Source organism: Chiloscyllium punctatum, chromosome 17, assembly GCF_047496795.1.
Source record: "Chiloscyllium punctatum isolate Juve2018m chromosome 17, sChiPun1.3, whole genome shotgun sequence".
Taxonomy (NCBI): Eukaryota; Metazoa; Chordata; class Chondrichthyes; order Orectolobiformes; family Hemiscylliidae; genus Chiloscyllium; species Chiloscyllium punctatum.
In genome coordinates this window covers 16056826-16078537 of record NC_092755.1, presented here as the reverse complement: position 1 = coordinate 16078537, position 21712 = coordinate 16056826, and positions in this window count along the sequence as shown.

Below are 21712 nucleotides of genomic sequence, written 5' to 3'. Positions count from 1 at the left end.
ATCATTGACTCAACACTTCTGGCAGAAGATGATGCAGATAAAACATCTTTTACACTGATGCGGAGGTCTGTTCTATTATTTAGGATGGGAATGTTTGTGGAGCCCTCTCCTCCAGTCATTTGTTTAATCGTCCATCATCATTTATGACTGAATGTGACAGGACTGCAGTGCTTCGATCCGATCTGTTGGTCAAGTCTGGTAGCTTTAATGAGTTAGCATCAGGTTAAAGTTCATGTGATTCTGACTCTGATATCTTCACCCACACTCGTCACTGAGCCATAGATGGTGTTGATGGTGATGACAGACTGAGGTGTTATCCTGGCAAAAAGTTACAGTTTGTGGTTGAATGGTGTTCTCCTTCTCCTGCTGCTATGGTCTGCAGCACGACATGAATACGCAGTTTTGAGCTGCAATATCTGCAATGCAATTCTGCTGTCTGTTCCCCAATTCTCCCTGAGACCCATTCACCCATCAGCCCTGCACTCAGTGACCTAACCTGGTTTCTGATGTGGAAATACTTCCATTTTCATAATCTCTTTCTGCTGAGGGTCTCTCCCTGGGTCTTGCTTCCAATCTGACACATTCCGCAAAAGAATTTAACTGATCTTAATGCAAATGTTTAATTCACCTGAATCTTTTTCCTTGAGAAATAGCATCTTCTGTATTTAAAGTGAATGTTTTTTCCTCTGTTTCTTTCCCTGACTATGATTAAGAGCTCTGTAGTGTCAGTGATGCCAGCGTTATGTAATTGCAAAGCCAATGAATTCTCTGGAATACCAATCATCTTCACCGCATTGTATATTTTCTCTTTTGGTTTGATGCATTATCACCTATGGCTGCCATGTTCTCCCATGAGTATGTTTCAAGCTCTTGGGGTTGCATTTCTGGTATTATCTTCCGAATTATCCCCAGAACCTCCTTCCATTGCTGCTCCATGGTCCTCCCTGTTCAGCTCCCCTTCCAATTAACTCTGGCCAGCTCCTCCTGCATGTCTCGGTAGTTACATTGCTTAATTATAACCACATTACATCTTGAAGAGAGCATTAGATATAAACTGAAAAAAAGGAGTTTTGGGAGATGGGACACGAAGAATAATTGGTGGATTTCTCAACTAGATACAAAGGGAGAACGAGAGACAGGATACAGATATGTAGATGTGGAAAATGAGAAAACTACATTATCGAAAGAAGTAGATGAACATCCCCCAATGTTTTAGCAATGCCTCTGTGCTGTGGTCCTTGGAACAGTGCATGCACAACAGAGTAATATGTTGAAATGCTGAACTGATGCCAGAATATTTATCTCCAATAATATGACAGACCCTAGCTTTGGAAAGATACCAGCAGGCCAACATATTGAAGTCCCGGTAGAAAGGGGGTTAACTGAAATAAGTTGGGACACCAGAATCAAGAATTTGGAGCACACATCCTGGTAAGAATGAGAGATTAGAGTTGGGAATTCCAGAAAAGGAGGGAACGTTGAGAGGATCAAATCAAGTTAATTTTTTTATCAATTTTATACATCATATGCACCATTTTTCGTTAACTGTGTCTCTGTTGTTCATTTACAATGTGTTGTGCACATATGAAAAATGCGACTTATCTGCACACACACATTGATTAAACAGTGTGTATAAAATCATTTTTCCACCATTGAAACGGTCCTGTTGTTGTGTTACGAGGATACATGAACACCAGCTAACCACCAAAAGACATGACGCACTATCACTATGTTCCATACATACAGACAAAGAAGGGCACCACTTTGACTGGTACAAAGCACACACACATATTAAGACACGCAAGGACCTTCTCAGAGGAATGGTATTCTAACCAGAAGCCCATCAATAAACACATTAATTTAGATCCTGTCTACATTGTCTTGTTAAAATATCCGGAAATGACATCACCCACTTTAAGAAACCAAGACCTATAAATAGAGAGGCGGGACATCCCACCAGCACTTCAGCAGATACTCTCACTGATGATGTCACCTAGTCATGGTGACGAAACTTCTGAAAACATGCCTTCAAGCTCAGTGAGCTAACTTGCAGAGATATAAATTGTTATTTGTTGTTTATTAGTGGAATTTAGGAGTTCTCTGTCGCTAACGTTTTAACAGATTATGATGTGAGGTGAGCTTTTCTAGGTGTGTGATTTTAATTTACAAAGGGGTTCGACATTGATGTCATAACAGTTTGGGGCCTTGCCATGTGGCACTTGGACCGACTTGAACAGATTTGAGATACAACAGGTCCCAGTAAATTCCAACTCATTGGAATTAGTGTCTTTGATCTTCAAATAAAACCAGTGGGAAAATTCATTTAATTTTGTTACTTGTGGTTGGTAAAATGAAATGTGAGGGAAATAGCTTTTACAATTACGAAAGAGGTTCCCAAATTTTCCAAGGAAGTTTAGAAAGACAGAAGGAGGACATTTTTTTAGAATTAGCAAATAGGTTGGAATTGTGTTTAACCAGGGAGAAAAGGGAAGCGGAAATTGTAATGGAGTTAGTTAAGCACTTTAATGCATCAGAGAAATAGGTAATTGCAGTAGAGTTATAAAAACTTAAATTGCAAATGTGGCAACTGGAGATAGAAGATAAATAAAGGAACGGAAACAGAGAGAGACGAAAGAGAAAGAGAGGAAAAAGAAAGAGAGAGGGGATTTGAAATTCAGAAGTTAGGAATTAGACAAGAAAGTTAAATTAACAGGATAGAGATGAAGGGAGAACGTAGGGATGTATACAACTAGGTTAGTAACTTGCCATATTTCGGTGAGAAAAATGTCAAAACCTTTTTTATTTCATTTGAAAAATGGCTAGGCAGATGTAGTATCCAGTGAACTTGTGGATCATGCTAGTTCAGACTAAGCTGGTGGGCACAGCTGGTGAGGTATGTGCAGCGCTGTCAGATGAGGGATCAAGAGATTATCAAGATGTCAAATTGGCTATTTTGATTGGTTATGAATTGGTACTAGAAGTATATAGACAGAAGTTCAGAAAAATAGAGACTTATATTGAGTTTGAAAGAATTAACCACAGTCATTTTGACAGGTGGGTGCTGGCCTTAAAAATGGATAAGACCTGTGAGGCTTGAAGGGAGATTAATCTGCTGGAGAAGTTAAAAGACTCACTTCCAGAGATAGTAAGAATTCATGTGAATGAATCGAAAGTTCAAGAAGTGAGAAGTGCGGCAGAAATGGCAGGTAAATATGCACTGGGGCATGTGATGAAATTTAGCTTCTGGCAGGAATTTCATCCTGTGAGGGATAGAAATTGGGAGAAGGGACGATCACACATTACAAAGGGAACAGTAGCTCACAATAGTTTACTACAGGTGAAGTAAGAAGCCCAAGGGGGTTGAAAGGTGGTGAAAGGCCTCAGGTGCTCTCACGATAAGGGAGTGGAAAACATAAAATTACAATGCTGGTGGTTTAAGAAGGGCACAGGGAAAAAGTTGTTTTCACTGCAGTAAGCTGGGACACACCGTGCTGGGCGTTAAAGGAAGACACTTTGGGGAAAGATGTTGTAGAAGAGGCTAAGCCCAGTGGCATTAGTGAAACTGGTAAAGGAGACCCCAAGTGGAGCCGAGGAGCTGCAGGAAATTGCACAGCCGAGGCAAGGGCTGGGTATGGAGGCAGTGCCTGATCTCTCTACAGAATTCACCTCTGTGGATAAAGTTTACTCAGAAAGAACAGGGGGAGAAGAACAAGAAGTTATAATTTTGTGAGATACGGGATCTGCTCAGTCTCTAATAGTTGAGAAGTGAGACACCGGAAAAGAACAACAGATCAGGCAGCATCCAGACAGCAGGACAGTCGAATATCAGGCAGAAACCCAACATCAGGAACATGGCGGGGGGACAAGGGGGCTGAAAGATAAATACGAGGGTAGTAGCTGAGCTGGTGGAAGGGTCACTGGGAAGGCAATAAGAAGATATAGGTGGGATTGATAGTGATATGTCGGAGGGTAGGGTGGAGTCGATAGGTGGAAAGGAAGATGGCTAGTTAGGGCAGTCCAAGAGGGCAATGCTAGATTGAACGGTTGGATCTGGGAGAGGTTGGTGGAGGGGAGATTTGGAATTTGGTGAAGTCAGCGTTGATGCTATACGGTTTGAGGGTTCCAGCTGTCCTACCACCGATAGGAGTCCTATCACCCTCCTGTCCGACCTATCACCATCACACCCCACTTGCATCTACCTATCGCCTTCCAAGCTCCCTTCCACCCAGCTCCACCCCCACCCTCCCATTTATTTTTCAACCTCCTTCCCCCTCCCTTACCTCCCACTTTCCTGATGAAGCATTTATGCCTGAAACGTCAACGTCCTGCCCCTCGGATGCTGCCGACGTGCTGTGCTTTTCCAGCCCCACATTTTTCAACTCTCATCTCCAGCATCTGCAGCCCTCACTTTTTTTCACCCTCTAATAGTAAGAGATGAAAGTCTTTTTCACTCTTTCTGGCGTGTTAATCAAGACCGTGTTAACATGTGGAATGAGAACAGAAATTAAGCATTCCCTTGTGTAACATCGGGATGGAATGCCAAACAAGATTAGGGAAGTAACAGTGACAGTGAGTAATAGAGTGTCAGATCCAGGAATATAGTTTGTTCTTGGGAACGATTTAGCAGGAGGTGAGGTGGGAGAGGCACCCCTTGTGGTGGAGAAGCCAAAGGAAGACGAGGGAATTGGTGAGTTAAAAGAAAAATTTCCAGACTGTGTAGTAACAAGATCCCACTGTCATAAGTTACAGCAGGAAGGAAAAACGAACGAAAAAGACAAATGGGGTGATGCTCAGTGAACTGACCCCCTGTTTGATGTAACGGTGCAGGATAAACCTAAACAGGCAGAGGGTCAGGCAGGGAGATTTAGTCCAGAAAGGCTAATGGACTTACAACAGATATATACACACACATTCACACACACATACACATGCACACACACAGAAAAGGAATCAGAATATATTGTTGAACGTTATTAACTTAAAGAAAGAATCATAAAATTAAAATGGAGACCCCGATAGGTTACTGCAGAAAGGAAATGGTCCGAAGTGCACCAGATTGTGTTAGCAGTAACGTACAGTGTTACGGGTAGCTCATAAACTAACTGCAGGCGGTCACTTAGGTGTACAGAAGACTCAAGATAAGGTGCAGAAGCATTTCCACTGGCCTGGAATGCACGAGGACGCTGTTAATTTTTGTTGTGCGTGACATACTTCCCAAATGGTAGGTAAGTAACAGGCAGTAATAAAACCAGCACCTTTCTTGCCAATTCCTGCATTTGAAGAACCTTGCACGTGGGTTATGATTAATTGTGTCGCTCCCCTTTCTAAAGTAAAAGTGGAAACCAATATTTGCTGACCATAATGGATGTGTCTACCAGATTTCCAGAGGCAATTCAATGATTGGAGTATCAAGGCAAAAAGGGAGGTGGAGGAGTTGGTAGCTTTCTTTACTCACTGTGGACTGCCCACAGAGATTCAGTCAGACCAAGGGTCTCATTTTACCATTCAGCTGTTTCAGGAAGTCATGGATGGCTTAGGCATACAGTACTTCAAATCAAGGGCGTCCCATCCTGAATCCCAGGGAGCCTTGGAAAGTTAGCATCAGACGCTGAAGACCATATTAACAGCGTACTGTCATGGTTGGCCAAACGATTGGGATAAAGGTGCCCCATTAAATTGCTTGCCATTAGCGATGCCCCAAATAAATCTACTCACTTTACTTCCTTTGAGATAATATTCGTACATGAAGTGAGAGGTCCTTTGAAATTAATTAAATATAAATTGACAGGACCGAAGTCGGAAATCTCACACCTGGGTTATGTGTACGAGGTAAAGGAGAGAGTAAATGGAGTCGGTGAGTTTGCTAAACAGTATATGAAGAGCACAGAATAGGTGGCAGGTGGCAGATAAAAACACTGAAAAATTGAAGATTTCCCGTGGGGATGACGTATTAGTATTGCCACCAATGGTAAGAAATCTCTTTAAATCCAGGTTTAGTGGCCCGTTTCAAATTTTAAAAAACGTGGAGTCAGTTAAACTATCTAGTAAAGGTACCAGAGATGACAAAAAACTTTATCGAGTATTTCATATGGATGAATAATGCACCAGCCACATTTAAGACCCAGAAACAGAGTTGTGGCCAGATGAACAAATTGTGCAGCTTATCTGTATGATGTAGTGATCTTTACCAAGTGATTGAAAGCTCACATTTTACAGTTGACAGAGCATGTTGAACGATTACAAGAAGCAAACTTGGTAATAAACTTAAAGAAAACAGAATTCACGAAAGCAGAGATGGATGTTCTTGGGACATTACATTGGACATGGAAGGTTGACCCCATGGAATACAAAGACGAAGGGATTTGAGGAATTTCCACGACCATCCTCGAAGAAAGAGGTGCTTCGATTTTTGGAACTGAGTGGATTCTATCGGAAGTTTGTTCCAAATGTCAGCAGCGTATGGGCACCACTGATGGATTTATTAAAGAGGAACACAGAGTTGTGGTGGACAGAACAATGCCAGGAGGCATTTGAGAATTTTAAAGCAGGATTAATCACCACACCAGTTTTAGATACACCAAATATTCTGAAACCCTTTGAAAATTGTTTTTGATGCTTGGGATATAGGGGTCAGAGATGTTTTGATACAGAATTCGGATGATGGAATTGAATGGCTAATTGGCTACTTGTTGAAAAACTCAATATCCACCAGAAAAAAAAATACAAAATCTCCATTATTGAACAAGAATGATTAAGTTTCACACTGGCCTGACAATATTTTAATGTGTATATGACAAACAAATTGTCGGAGATGGTTGTGGACAACGACAAATCTCTCGCATTTTTTGGAATATTTAAAGACCAGAATATGAGACTATTTAATTGGAGTCTTACCTTACCGACTTTAAACTCACAAAATGTACATGCTGCGGCTCCTACAATGTGATAGCAGATGGGTTTTCGCGGATTTAAAGGAAAGCAGTGGAGATAAGATTTGACTTATTCCAGTGTTGTATTGGTGTGCAGAATTAATATGAATGATATAACTGAGATTAATACTTTTGTATTTCATATAGTTGGGATTAAGAATTAGAGGAAAAGAAATGATGCCATCTTTTCATTCTGCTGGTTCATTTTATTTTCTGAAGTGGGAAGATTTTATGAAGCCAAAAACATGTATGGGCACTTTAAGACACATCGGGTTTTGTTGATTAGAAATTAAAGCCACAGATGCCAGCAAAAGGTCACACTGTTCCACATGTCACCATTAGCTGAGAAATGGATACCTGAGTTTTGGTTGTTGTTTTAACAGCCATTCAAATCCAACCAAAGAGTTTAAATAACGCTCAGGATACCAAAACCAACAGAATTTGAATATTATTGTTTGGACACCTGGACAGCAATCAGATTATGTGAATTATTATATCATGGGGAATATATAAAACCAGCATTTTGAAAAGAGAGGGAGAGCCACTGCCATCCAACAGCAGAGTAACTGCTGTAGAGCAGGAGTGCTAACTGGCCATCTCAAACACTCTCTATCAAAGACATATGTTCATGTAAACCTACTTGCAATTTTTAAAAAAATGACCCAGGGAGATCAGCAGCTGAAAGAGTGAACACAGTGGGGAAGATAGAGACTGTATGGTCTTGAGATTTTAATGTTTCATATGTGGGTTGTTGGAACAGCATATTTTTACAGAGTTGGAGTTAGATAGTAAGTAGCTAAGAATAGAGGGGCTTGTATTTGTGAATAGTTGTTGTTTAGTGTTCACTATAAAAGTTAAGAAACTAACTTGATAATTTTTGTTTAAATAGTGGAATGTAGGAGATCTGTATCGCTCATATTTTAACAGATTACAAGGTGAGGCGAGCTTTTCTGGGTTTGAGTTTAATTAACAGAGGGGTTCGAGTCCACCTTGTAAATGTCCATCCACGCTCACCCCATTTCCCTGCAGTTGGGTCATATGCTTCCAGTCCTTTCCTATCCACATATTTATCCAAATGTTTTTGAAATGTTGTTAATGTACCCCCTTCAACCACATCTGCTGGCAACTCATCCAAGTACCAGCCCTCTGTGTAAAGAAGTGGCCCCTCAGGTTCCCTTTTATTGCTTCCCCTTTAACCTTAAACTGATCCCCTCAAATCCTCGATTCTCTACACCTTGGAAAAAGACTGAGAGCATTAACCCTATCCAGACCCCTCGTGATTTTATACAGCTCTATAAGGACTCCCTCAGTCTCTTACACGCTAAAGAAAAGGTCCTAGCTTGTCCAATCTCTCCCTGTAACTCAAACCATTGGGTCCTGGCAACGTCTTTGCAAATTTCTTCGGCACCCTTTCTAATTTAATAACATCCTCCCCATGACAAGGTGACAAAACGGAACACAATACTCCAAGTGCGGCCTTAGCAAAGTCCTGTGTAACTGCAACATAAGGTCCCAACTTCTATACTCAATATCCTGCCTGATGAAGGCCAATGTGCCAAAAGCCTTCTTCACTTCCCTGTATTCCGGTGACTCCACTCTCAGAGAACTGTGCATCTGAACACCAAGGTCCATCTGCCCACTGCACCCCTCAGGACACTCCCATTCACTAGGAAACTCCTACATTGATATGAGTTTCCAAAATGCAAGACCTCACGCTTCTATATTAAATTCCATTTGCCATTTCTCGGCCCATCTCCCACCTGATTAAGGTCCTGCTGCAATTTCTGATGGACTTCCTCACTGATCATGCTCCCAATTACTTTAGTGTCATCTGCAAACTTACTAATCATACCTTGTACATTCTCAACCAAATCATAGATAACAGACAGCAATGGACCCAGTCTCCAGTCTGACAAACATCCTTCCACACAACCCTCTGCTTCGTACCATCAAGCCAACTGTGTATCCAGTTGGCCAGGTCCCCCCGCATTCTACGAGATGTAACCTTCCTGAGCAGCCTGCCATGTGGAACCTAATCAAAGGCCTTGCTGAACTCCATAGAGACTACGTCTATCACTCTGCCCTCATCAAACGTCCTGGTAACTTCATCAAAGGACTCTAAGAAATTTGGGAAGCATGATCTCCCACTCACAAGTCTATGCTGACTGCTCCAAATCAAACCCGGTGAAAGTAATGGGTGCAGACAATAGTATGCTGTCCTTCATTGTAAGATGATTCGAGTACATAAGTAAAGCCATCTTCCGGCTGTTGTAGAGTCTTGCTGAGAGAGCATTTGGTGCACTCTGTACAGGTTTGATGTCCTTTGTAAGGAATGATTCCCTTACCACAGACACTGGTGATGGTAACATGAGGATAGAGTGAATAAGCTGAGTGTTTGATCTGTAGAGCTGTGAGAGATGAAGAAATTGTGATGCTGAAACACGAGGAGTGACAGCGAACTCTTATTTCCAAAACAGACAGTGACAGGGAGAGAAATTCTATACTTTACCCAGGAATGATTGGTTTGATTGATTGCCACGTGTATCTCAGTACAGGGAAACACTTTGTTTATGAGCAGTGGAGACAGATCAAAGTAAGCATGGCCAGACAGATCATAGGGTGGAAATAGACTTGGACAGAGTAAGGCACACAGGTTACACTGAACAGGACATGCACTAGACAAGGTCAACATGAACAAGACCAGCATTATTTGAACTTAGAGAGTCCATTTATCAGTCTAACGTGACTATCCTAATAGTTTATATGCCTAAATTAACGCTCCCCACGTTATTGTGCAGTTGGCGTGTGAACCCTGTACTGAACGTCAGGTTGCTCACAATCCCCAACAGCAGCCACAATACATTCCGTCTGAAGCAGGTACCAATTCCCACCAGCTTCCACCCTACATAGAGAACACCAGGCTGTCTTCTTGGAGGTGGAAGATGCCTTCTTGAGACTTCACACAAGACATATCGCTTCCCTGCTCACCACTAGAAAACCACGTTAAAGTCCCACATGTGTATCATAAACAACAGAGCCAAGTGGAACAACGTGGAGCAATCTGTCTGTGCAGCCTCTGCTCCACTTGTTTATCATGTTAGAGCATCAATTAGGAGACAGTGAGGACTGCCAATGCTGGAGATCAGAGTAGAGCATCAATTGCTGGAAAAGCACAGTGGGTCAGCCAGCATCCGAGGACCAGGAGAATCAACGTTTTGGGCATAAGACATTCATCACGAATCAGGAACAATTACCTCATTCTGCCCCCGTATAAGTGCATTGAGGTGGGAATGGCCTCCTGCTGTTCCTGTGTAAGTGACCCAAGGGAGTGATTGGCTTCAACCTCGTCCGATTGGAAAGGGCCAAGGGCCTGACTGGTTAACCCTGGTTCCTGTTTGACAGCTCATTGTACTGACTAGTGTGACAATGCTGCAGCTTTAAGAGGTTAATTTGTCCTGGAATATTTTAAGAGAGATTGAACGATTGTTACCAAGCTGGCTAGTTAAGACCACTTGAGTAAACAGCTAGGGAGGCCTTGTGTTTATTTTAATGCAGCCTGAATGGGTGTGACCAGTTCTCACAGATTAGGATCACTGGGTTTTGGTTTCTCAATGACATCAGAAATTATTGGGGTCTCCACAGAGTTGGAAGATTCAGTGAATTTTTCCTGGTTGCAACCCTCTCTGAAATTTCTCTTGGTGCTGTTTTTAATTCCTGGATTGGAGAAATGTTTGTGACAATCTGTGTCTGAATATTTCTTTTTGCCAAGGGCTGTGTTTATGGGAGTTTCCTATATTGGAACAGTTCATTAGTAATAGTTCCTAGATCTATTGTTCTGTTAACTTGTCCAATAGAATTGCGTTATTCTAAATTACTCTTTCTTTGGTTTCATTTTCTCTTTCGTGTTTAAGGAGATAGTGTTTTTCTTCACACCGAGTAGTTTGACCAGTCACATTGCATCTGGAACAGACACTTTACATTTCCTTTAAAATACGAAAACATTGGAATCTACGCAACGGCCTTCAAATATTTTTGAGGGGCTCTGGTGTGGTCCATCACACTAGACTCCTTCCCTTCCTGAGTAATAGGCTGGAGGCACTGAATGGGCTGTCCCTGTTCTTCTTCAATCGTGTCAATGGGCTGAATGGCTTCCTCATATTCCTGTGAATCCAGCGCGAGGTGCTGAATGAATTCTTATTTTACTGTGGCAATATGCAGTGTCAGGAAGTGCTGTTACATGAATGTTATGGACACTTTAACAGCACAAGGCTCAATGGAGTATGGATCCTGCTACACATGGACAAAGACCAGTTCAGGAGCTGACGGGGGACAAAATGTTCTGAACATTGTAGAATCTTCAGCGACCATCCCCACTTCTGATTTATGGTGTGGAGTGTGGGGGCGGGGAGACATTGATGAAGCAGCTGAAGATGTTTGTGAAGGGGAAGCTACCCTGAGGGTCTCGTACAGAGGTGACCCAGGACTGAGATGATGACCATCTTCCTTTGTGGCATGTTTGACCCCAAACACTGGAGAGGTTACTCTGATTCCCACTAAGTCCAGTTTTGTTAAGCTCCTTTATGTCAACAGAAGTTAACCACTACCTTGATATCGGGGCCAGTCATTTTTACCTGAACCCTTGTCTCAACCTCTTTTGTTCACATCAATAGGCCATGTTATAGGAGCAGCAAGTGTTTTCTTCGAACAGGTGGGATTGAATATCAGGATTTCTCTTCTCAAGAGTGTTCGAGGAGCTAGATGACTGAACGTATTTGAAGAGGAGGTAGATGGAAATTGACCTGTCAGAGAGTTGAGGGCTATGAAGAATTGGATATGAAAGAGGATTTGAGACGAAGAGCAGATCAGTCATGATCTTAGTGAAGGGCAAGGCAGGCTTGTGGAGTGAACAACATGCCCCTGTTTCTGATGTTCTCCCATTCTGTTATTGGAAAGTTAGTGGGTGTTATTTTCATGAATGTTCTCTTATTGAATGTTGCAGAAAGGGAGACCAGAGGATTTTGTGAGCCATCCCTGAGTGACGTATGGGGGCTGTATTCACACTGAATCTGGGTGTACAACATGACCAACAAATGAAGCACAAGTTGCAGAGAGGGGAAGCTCTGTGAAGAGAGATGAGGGGCCTCTTTCATACCCAGCCTGGGTTTTCCAATTACATTCCCAATTCACTTCAAACCGCGTGGGACAGTACTGAGGGGCTGAATGGTCTCCTGTGTTTCTGTGCAACAGGTTACAGGAGTAAGTAGCCTCCAACTGCACCTGTCTAGAGGTTTGAGGGGCTGAATGAAACACAGGAACATGGGACTGAGGAGCAGGAGTGGGTCATTAGATACTTTGAGCCTTCTCCACCAGGCACTAAGATTGTAGCTGATCAGGTTGTGGTCTCAGCTCCACTTTCCTGTCTGCGTCCCATTGTGCATGACTCACTTCTTTGTCAAATAGTTAACTAACGCAGCTTTCAATCAATGTGAACATAGAGATACGATAACCTTCCACTGAAGAGAATTCCGACTTGAAAGGTCCTTTCAGAATTAGTCATCATCCCTCTTATAGAATCAGAGAGTCATGCAGAATGGAAACAGACCCATTAGTCCAATCTGTTCTCTCCGATCAGATATCAAATCTGATTTAGTCCCATTTGCCAGCATTTGGTCAATATTCCTTCTGTGATTGTACCCGCCTTGACCACTTCCTCTGACTGCACTTTCTGTCCACACACCACTCTCTGTGTGAAATATTTACCTTCACGTCCCTTCTAAATCATTCGCCCTCTTCCCTTCAACCTATGCTGTCTTGTTCTGGACTCCCCTATCCTTGGGAGTAGAACATGGCTGTTCAGAATATCCATGCCCCTGATGATTTTATAAACCTCTATCATATTGCCTCTCAATCTCTGACACTCCACGGGGAAGCACCTCAACGTAATCAGCCTCTCCCAATAGCTCAAACCTCCAGTCCTGGAACATACGGGTAAGTCATTTCTGCAGAAATCCGAGTTGTACGCAGTATTCTTAAAGCGGCCTCACCAACATCCTGTATAGATGCAACATGCCACCACAATTCCTGTACTCAATGCTCTGACTGATTAAGGCAAATGTGCCAAATGTGTTCAGCACCACTCTGTCTACCTGCGACTCACTGCTAAATGTAATCATGTATGTTAACATCAGAAAGTTAACATGATGGTAGTGCCAGCAGATAGGAGGACCAGTGATACATTAATCATTATTGAGATTAAATTGTGTTGGAAACATGAGCTTAACATGTCAGGAAGTGAAATCAAATCAATGGGTTCAGGGTGATTAATATACAAAATAACAGATAGCCCGGAGTGAGTTACAGACTGGAATCGAATCGAGGGGTCCGGGTGGTTAATATACAGAATACCAGATACCCCGGAGTGAGTTACAATCTGGAATCTAATCAAGGGGTTCAGGGTGGTTTATATACGAATAACAGATACACCGAATTGAGTTACAATCTGGAATCTAATCAAGGGGTTCAGGGTGGTTTATATACGAATAACAGATACCCCGGATTGAGTTACAATCTGGAATCTAATCGAGGGATTCAGGGTGGTTTATATAGAGAATAACAGGTAGCCCGCAGTGAGTTACAGCCTGGAATCTAATTGCAGGGTTCAGGGTGGTTTATATACAGAATAACAGATAGCCCAGAGTGAGTTACAGCCTGGAATCCAATTGAGGGGTTCAGGGTTGTTTATAAACGGAATAACAGGTAGCCTGGAATGTGTTACAGGTTGGAACCTAATCGAGTGGTTTAGGATGGTTTATGTACAGAATAACAGATGCCATGGAGTCAGTTACAGTCTGGAATCTAATCGAGGAGTTCAGGGTGGTTTATATACGGAATAACAGATAGCCTGGAGTGTGTTCCAGATTGGAAACTAATCGAGGGATTTAGGATGGTTTATGTACAGAATAACAGATACCCAGGATTTAGTTACAGCCTGGAATCTAATGGAGGGGTTCAGGGAGTTTTAGATACAGAATAACAGATAGCCCGGAGTGAGTTACAGCCTGGAATCTAATCGAGGGATATGTTCACCTTTTTATGTGAAATAACTTGTAACTGGGAGTGAGTCACAAAGTGTACTATTGGCCAAGTGGTTTCAAATCTTGACTCAAATAAACATAATGCAGTCACAAACTACACAACTTTACTGACTCCCAATTTTCCTTGTTTGAGGACTATCCTCCTCTGTTTTCCCCTTTCACTGAAAGTATTAATATACCTTTTATACTGCACTGACATTCTGGTTATAGTGCGACCTATCTCTCACTGTCTCATTGATATTCAATCCCGTTGAAAGATACTTAAACCAACAGAGACACAAAGTTCCAGAAACGCTTTGTTCAATTGAAGGTGCATTATTTTCTTTTATTTGTAGATAACACAAATTTGAACCCACAGAAGTTCAGTGTGGAATTTGAGAAACCCTTCAATTTGGGATGAGGCCTAGCCAGGCAGGATTCTGATCCAACGCTGCAAATCTACAATTCAGTGTCTGAGCTCTATCAGGTTTTGTATAGTATGTCTCTCTCATATATTAGGAGCTTGGAAAGTAAGGCAGACCTTACTGGAATGTCACATTGTCTCTCCGCATTCACTGTAAACAGGTTCTGGTATTTGCATTTTAATCACCTTCAAAGAGCTGTCTCCATTTCCTATCTCTGCTGGCATCAATGAATGGAAATGACTTTTGACACATTGCCCCTTCTCCCTTGCTGAAAGTATTCCTGACACAAATCGGTCAGGCAAACATTTTAGATTTGTCCACAGCCACCATTTTATATCAGTAAAACTGCACGACTACTGTGTGCAGTTCTGTTCTCCAAATTTGAGGAAAGACATTCTGGCTATTGAGGGAGTGCAGCGTAGGTTCACGAGGTGAATTCCTGGGATGGTGGGATTACCTTATACTGAAAGACTGCAGCGACTGGGCTTGTATACCCTTGAGTTTAGAAGACTGAGAGGGGATCGGATTGAGACGTATAAGATTATGAAAGGATTGGACACTCTTGCAGCAGGAAACATGTTTCCGCTGATGGGTGAGTGCCGAACCAGAGGACACAGCTTAAAAATACGGGGTAGACCATTTAGGACAGAGATGAGGAGAAACTTCTTCACCCAGAGAGTGGTGGCTGTGCGGAATGCTCTGCCCCAGAGGGCAGTGGAAGCCCTGTCTTTGGATTCATTTAAGAAAGAGTTGGATAGAGCTCTCGAAGATAGTGGAATCATGTGTTATGGAGATAAGGTAGGAACAGGATACTGATTAGGAATGATCAGCCATGATCATATTGAATAGCGGTGCAGACTCTAAGGGCTGAATGGCCTACTCCTGCGCCTATTGTCTTTGTCTATTGTCTATTGAGTGTGTATAAATTAGACTGGCAACATCAATGCAGTTTGAAAATATATAAAACATTGAACACGCACACAGAATCACACACACAGACATACAGACACCTTCCAGGAGCTTTCTCCATTTCCTATCTTGCAAGAGAATTCATGTTATGATGATGCATTCATGCAGGACAGTAAACAGCTTTTGAGACTTTCCCCATTGTGACAGAAATTCAGTCTCAATCTGAAACTTGGAGATATGTAACAGGACCGAAATGAACCAGCAGCTTTCTGTGTTCTTGCTCTCAATGTAACATTTGACCATTTAGTTTATCTTGTCTTCGGCCTAACATCCAACAAGGATCACTTCACAGATCCAATAACAGATCCTCAGGAGTGAGTTCCAGACTGGAATCTAATTGAGGGGTTTAGGGTTTACACACAGCAGAAGAGATACCCAGGAGTGAGTTACAGACTGGGATCTAATCGATGGGTTCAAGGTGGTTTACATACAGAACAACGGATAACAAGGAATGAGTCACAAAATCACGGAGTCATACAGTCATAGAGATGTACAGCATGGAAACAGACCCTTTGGTCCAACCCGACCATGCCGACCAGATATTCCAACCTACTCTAGTCTCATTTCCAAGCACTTGGCCCATCTCCCTCCAAACCTTCCCATTCATATACCCATCGAACTGCATTTTAAATGTTGCAATTATACCAGCCCCCACCACTCCCTCTGACAGTTCATTCCATTCATGTACCACCCTCTGAGTGAACAAGTTGCCCCTTAGGTCTCTTTCATATTACCTCTCACACTAAACCTATGCCCATTAGTTCTTTACTCCGCACCCCAAGGAAAAGACTTTGTCTATTTCTCCTATCCATGCCCGTCATGATTTTATAAACCTTGATAAGGTCACCCCTCAGCCTCTGACACTCCAGGGACAACAGCCCCAGCCTATTCAGCCTCTCCCTGTGGCTCAAATCCTCTAACCCTGGCATCCTGCTTGTAAATCTTTTATGAACTCTTCCAAGTTTCACAACATCCTTCCGATAGGAAGGAGACCTGAATTGAATGCCATATTCCAACAGTGGCCTAAACCATGTCCAGTCCAGACACAACATGACCTCTCAATGCCTATACTCAAAACACTGACCAATAAAGGAAAGCAAACCAAACGCTGCCTTCATTATCTTATCCGCCTGCCACTCTACTCTCACGGAGGTACGAACCTGCACTTCAAAGTCTCTTTGTTCAGCAACTCTCCCTCGCACTTTACCATTAAGATATAAGTCCTGCTCAAATTTGCTTTCACAAAATGCAGCGCCTCGTGTTTATCGAAGTGGAATAGAATTGAAGGTTTTGGGGTGTTTTTGAAACATGCCAGTCACACATACATGGAAGTGAGTTACACGTTGGAATCTAATCGAGAGGGTTCCAGGTGATTCATATAATCCCGACAGTGGGGAAACAAGCCCTTCAGCCCAACAAGACCACACTGACCCACAGAAGAATAACCCATCCAGATCCATTTCCCCACATTTGTCCCTGACTAATGCACCTCACGTACATATCCTTGAACACTGTGGACAATTTCAACAGGGTTTGGATTGGATGGTTAAAATACAGAATAACAGATACCCAGGAGTGTGATACAGATGGGAATCTGATCTAACGATTGAAGTGGCTAATGTACAGAGTCCCTTAAAATTGGAAGTCAGTAACAGATTGGAATTTTATCAAGGGGATTCGGGACGATTATATGTACAATAACAGATACTCCAGAGTGACTTACAAACTGGAATCTAATCGAGGGTTTCAGGGTGGTTTATATGCAGAATAACAGGTCGCCCGGAGTGAGTTATAGAATCATAGAATCATCGAGATGTACAGCATGGAAACAAACCCTTAGGTCCAACCTGTCAATGCCGACCAGATATCCCAACCCAATCTAGTTCCACCTGGCAGCACCTGGCCAATGTCCCTCCAAACCCTTCTTATTCATATACTCATCCAAATTCGTCTTAAATGTTGCAATTGTACCAGCCTCCACCACTTCCTCTAGCAGCTCACTCCATACACGTACCACCTTCTGCGTGAAAAAGTTGTCCCTTAGTTCTCTTTCATATCTTTCCCCTGTCAAACCAAACCTATTCACTGTGGTTCTGGACTCCCTTACCCCAGCGTAAACCTCGATAAATTCACCCCTCAGCCTCCGACTCTCCAGAGAAAACAGCCCCAGACTGTTCAGCCTGTCCCTGTAGCTCCAATCCTTCAACCCTGGCAACATCCTTGTAAATCTTTTCTGAATGCTTTCAAGTTTCACAACATCTTTCCGACAGGAAGGAGAACAGAATTGCACGCAATACTCCAAGAGTGACCGAACCAATGTCCTGTATAGCCGCAACATGTCCTCCTAACTCCTGTAATCGGTACTCTGACCAATAAAGGAAATCATACAAAACGCCTTCTTCACTATCCTATCTACCTGCGACTCCACTTTCAAGGAGCTATGAACCTGCACTCCAAGGTCTCTTTGTTCAGCAACACACCCTAGGACCTCACCATTAAATGTCGAAGTCCTGCTAAGATTTGCTTTCCCAAAATGCAGCACCTCGCATTTATCTGAATTAAACTCCATCTGTCACTTCTCAGCCCATTGGCCCATCTGGTCCAGATCCTGTTGTAATCTGAGGAAACCCTCTTCGATGTCCACTACACATGCAATTTTGGTGTCATCTGCAAACTTACGAACTGTACCTCTTATCCTCGCATCCAAATCATTTATATAAATGACAAAACGTAGAGGGCCCAACACTGATCCTTGTGGCATTTCACTGGTCACAGGCCTCCAGTCTGAAAAACAACCGTCCACCACCACCCTCTGTCTTCTACCTTTGAGCCAGTTCTGTATCTAAATGGCGACTTCGCCCTGTATTCCATGACATCTAACCTTGCTAATCAGTCTGCCATGGGGAACCTTGTCGAATGCCTTACTGAAGTTCATATGGATCACATCTACTGCTCCTGCTTTGCCCTTATCAATCTTCTTTTTTACTTCTTCAAAAAACTCAATCAAGTTTGTGAGACATGATTTCCCACGCACAAAGCCATGTTAACTATCCCGCATCAGTCCTTGCCTTTCCAAATTCATGTACATCCTGTCCCTCAGGATTCCCTCCAACAACTTTCCCACTGCCGAGGTCAGGCTCACTGGTCTACAGTTCCCTGACTTGTCTTTACCGCCCTTCTTAAATATTGGCACCATGTTTGCCAACCTCTAGTCTTCCAGCATCTCACCTGTGACTATTGATGATACAAATATCTCAGCAAGAGGCCCAGCAATCACTTCTCTAGCTTCCCACAGAGTTCTCAGGTACACCTCATCAGGACCTGGGGATTTATCCACCTTTTACCATTTCAAGACCTCCGGCACTTCCTCCTCTGTATATCTGCAACATTTTGCAAGATGTCAACATCGATTTCCCTGCAGCCTATATCTTCCATATCCTTTTCCACAGTAAATACTGATGCAAAATATTCATTTACTATCTCCCCCATTTTCTGTGGCTCCACACAAAGGACGCCTTACTGATCATAGAGGGGCCCTATTCTCTCCCTAGTTACCCTTTGGCCTTAATATATTTGTAAAAACACTTTGGAATCTCCTTAATTCTATTTTCCAAAGCTATCTCATGTCTGCGTTTTGCCCTCCTAATTTCCCTCTTAAGTATACTCCTACTTCCTTTCTACGCTTCTAAGGATTCACTCGATCTATACCTGACATATGCTTGCATCTTTTTCTGAACGAAACCCTCAATTTCATTAGTCAGCCAGCATTCCCTATAACTACCAGCCTTCCCTTTCAACCCTGACAGGAAGTTACAGCCTGGAATCGAATCGACGTGTTCAGCGTGGTTTATATCCATAATAACAGATATTCTGGGGTGTGTTACAGACTGGAATCTAATTGAGGGGTTCAGGGTGGTTTATATGCAGATTAACAGATACCCCGGACTCAATTACAGCCTGGAATGTAATTGAGGGGTTCAGGGTTGTTTATATACAGATTAACGGATATCTCGGATTGAGTTACAGCCTGGAATCTAATCGAGGGGTTCAAGGAGGTTAGTATACAGAATAACAGATAGCCCGGGATGTGTTACTGCCTGGAATGTAATCAATGTCTGTTCACTTTAAGATAGGACGGGTTTTGCTGAATCGAAAGTACATCCACAGATGCCAGATAAAGGTCAGACTGTTCCAAATGTAACAATTAGCTGGGAAATGGAAGCATGAGTTTTGGTTGCTGTTTTGACAGCAATTCAAATGCAATTTTAGACTTTAAATAATGCTCAGAATATCCGAAGACAATGGAATTTGAATATTATTATTCGTACACCTGGAAATCAATCAAAATATGATCATTATTGTATCATGGAAAGTAAATAAATCCAGCATTTTGAAAATAGAGGGAGAGCCGCTGCCATCCAACAGCAGATTAAATGCTGTAGAGCAGGAGTGCTAACTGACCATCTCAAACACTCTCTATCAAAGACACATGTTCATGTAAAACGTACTTGCATTAAAAAAAAATGACCCAGGGAGATCAGCAGCTGAAAGAGTGAACACAGCGGGGAAGATAGAGACTGTGCGGTCTTGAGATTGTAACGTTTAATATGTGGGTTGTTGGAACAGCATATATTTTACAGAGTTGGAGTCAGATAGTAAGTAGCTAAGAAAAGAGGGGCTTGTATTTGCGAATAGTTTTTGTTTAGTGTTCACTATAAAAGTTAAGAAACTAACTTGTTAATTTTTGTTTAAATAGTGGAATGTAGGAGATCTGTGTCACTCATATGTTAACAGATTACGATGTGAGGCGAGCTTTTCTGGGTGTTTGGTTTTAATTAACAAAGGGGTTTGACTCCAGCTTGCAAATGTCCATCCACACTAACCCCATTTCCCTGCAGTTGGCCCATATCATTCTAGTCCTTTCCTATCCACATATTTATCCGAATGCTTTTGAAATGTTGTTAATACACCCCCCTCAGCCACATCTTCTGGCAGCTCATCCACGTACCAGCCATTTATGTAAATAAGTGGTCCCTCAGGGTCCCTTTTATTCCTTCCCCTTTAACCTTAAACTGGTCCCCTCTCGTCTTTGATTCTCTAAACTTTGGAATAGACTGAGATCATTCACCCTATCCATATCCCTCATGATCTTATACAGCTCTATACGGTCCCCCTCAGTTTCCTACACTCTAAAGAAAAGGTCCTAACTTGTCCAACCTTTCCCTATAACTCAGACCATTGGGTTCTGGCAACGTCCTTGTAAATGTCTTCTGCACTCTTTCTAATTTCATGATATCCTCCCTATAACAAGTTGACAAAACTGAACAGAATACTCCAAGTGCGGCCTTACCAATGCCCTGTGAAACTGCAACATAAATTCCCAACTTCTATACTCAATGCCTACCTGTGATTCCACTGTCAGGGAACTGTGCACATGAATTACAAGGTCTCTCTGCCCATTACACCCCTTAAGGCCCGCCCATTCACCGTGAAACTCCCACCTTGATTTGAGATTCCAAACTGCAAGACCTCACACATCTATATGAAATTCCATTTGCCATTTCTCAGCCCACTTCCCCACCTGATTAATGTCCTGCTGCAATTTCTTATAAACTTCCTCACTGATCATGCTGCCACTTACTTTAGTGTCATCTGCAAACATACTAATCATGCCTTGTACATTCTCAACCAAATCATAGATAACAAACAGCTATGGACCCAACCTCTAGTCTGACAAGCATCCTTCCAGTAAACCCTCTGCTTCCTATCAACAAGCCAACTGTGTATCCAATTGGCCAATTTCCCCCAGTATTCTACGTGATGGAACCTTCCAGAGCAGCCTGCCATGTGGAAACTTATCAAAGGCCTTACTGAAATCCATAGAAACTACGTTAACCGCTCTGCCCTCATCAACATTCTTGGTCACTTCACCAAAGAACTCTAAGAAATTTGGCAAGCATGATCTCCCACTCACAAGTCTATGCTGACCGGTCTGAATCAAACCCTGTGTAAGGAAGGGATGCAGTCAATGGTATGTTGTCCTTTATTGTAAGATGATTCAAGTACATAAGTAAAGCCATCTTCCTGCTGTTGTAGAGCCTTCCTGAGAGAGCATTAGGGGCACTCTGTGCAGATTTGATCTCCTTTGTAAGGAATGATCTCCTTACGACAGACACCGGTGATGGTAACATGGGGATAGAGTGAATAAGCTGAGTGTTTAATCTGTAGAGCTGTGAGAGACGAAGAAATGGTGATGCTGAATCACGAGGAGTGACAGCGAACTCTTATTTCCAAAAGAGACATTGATAGGGTGAGA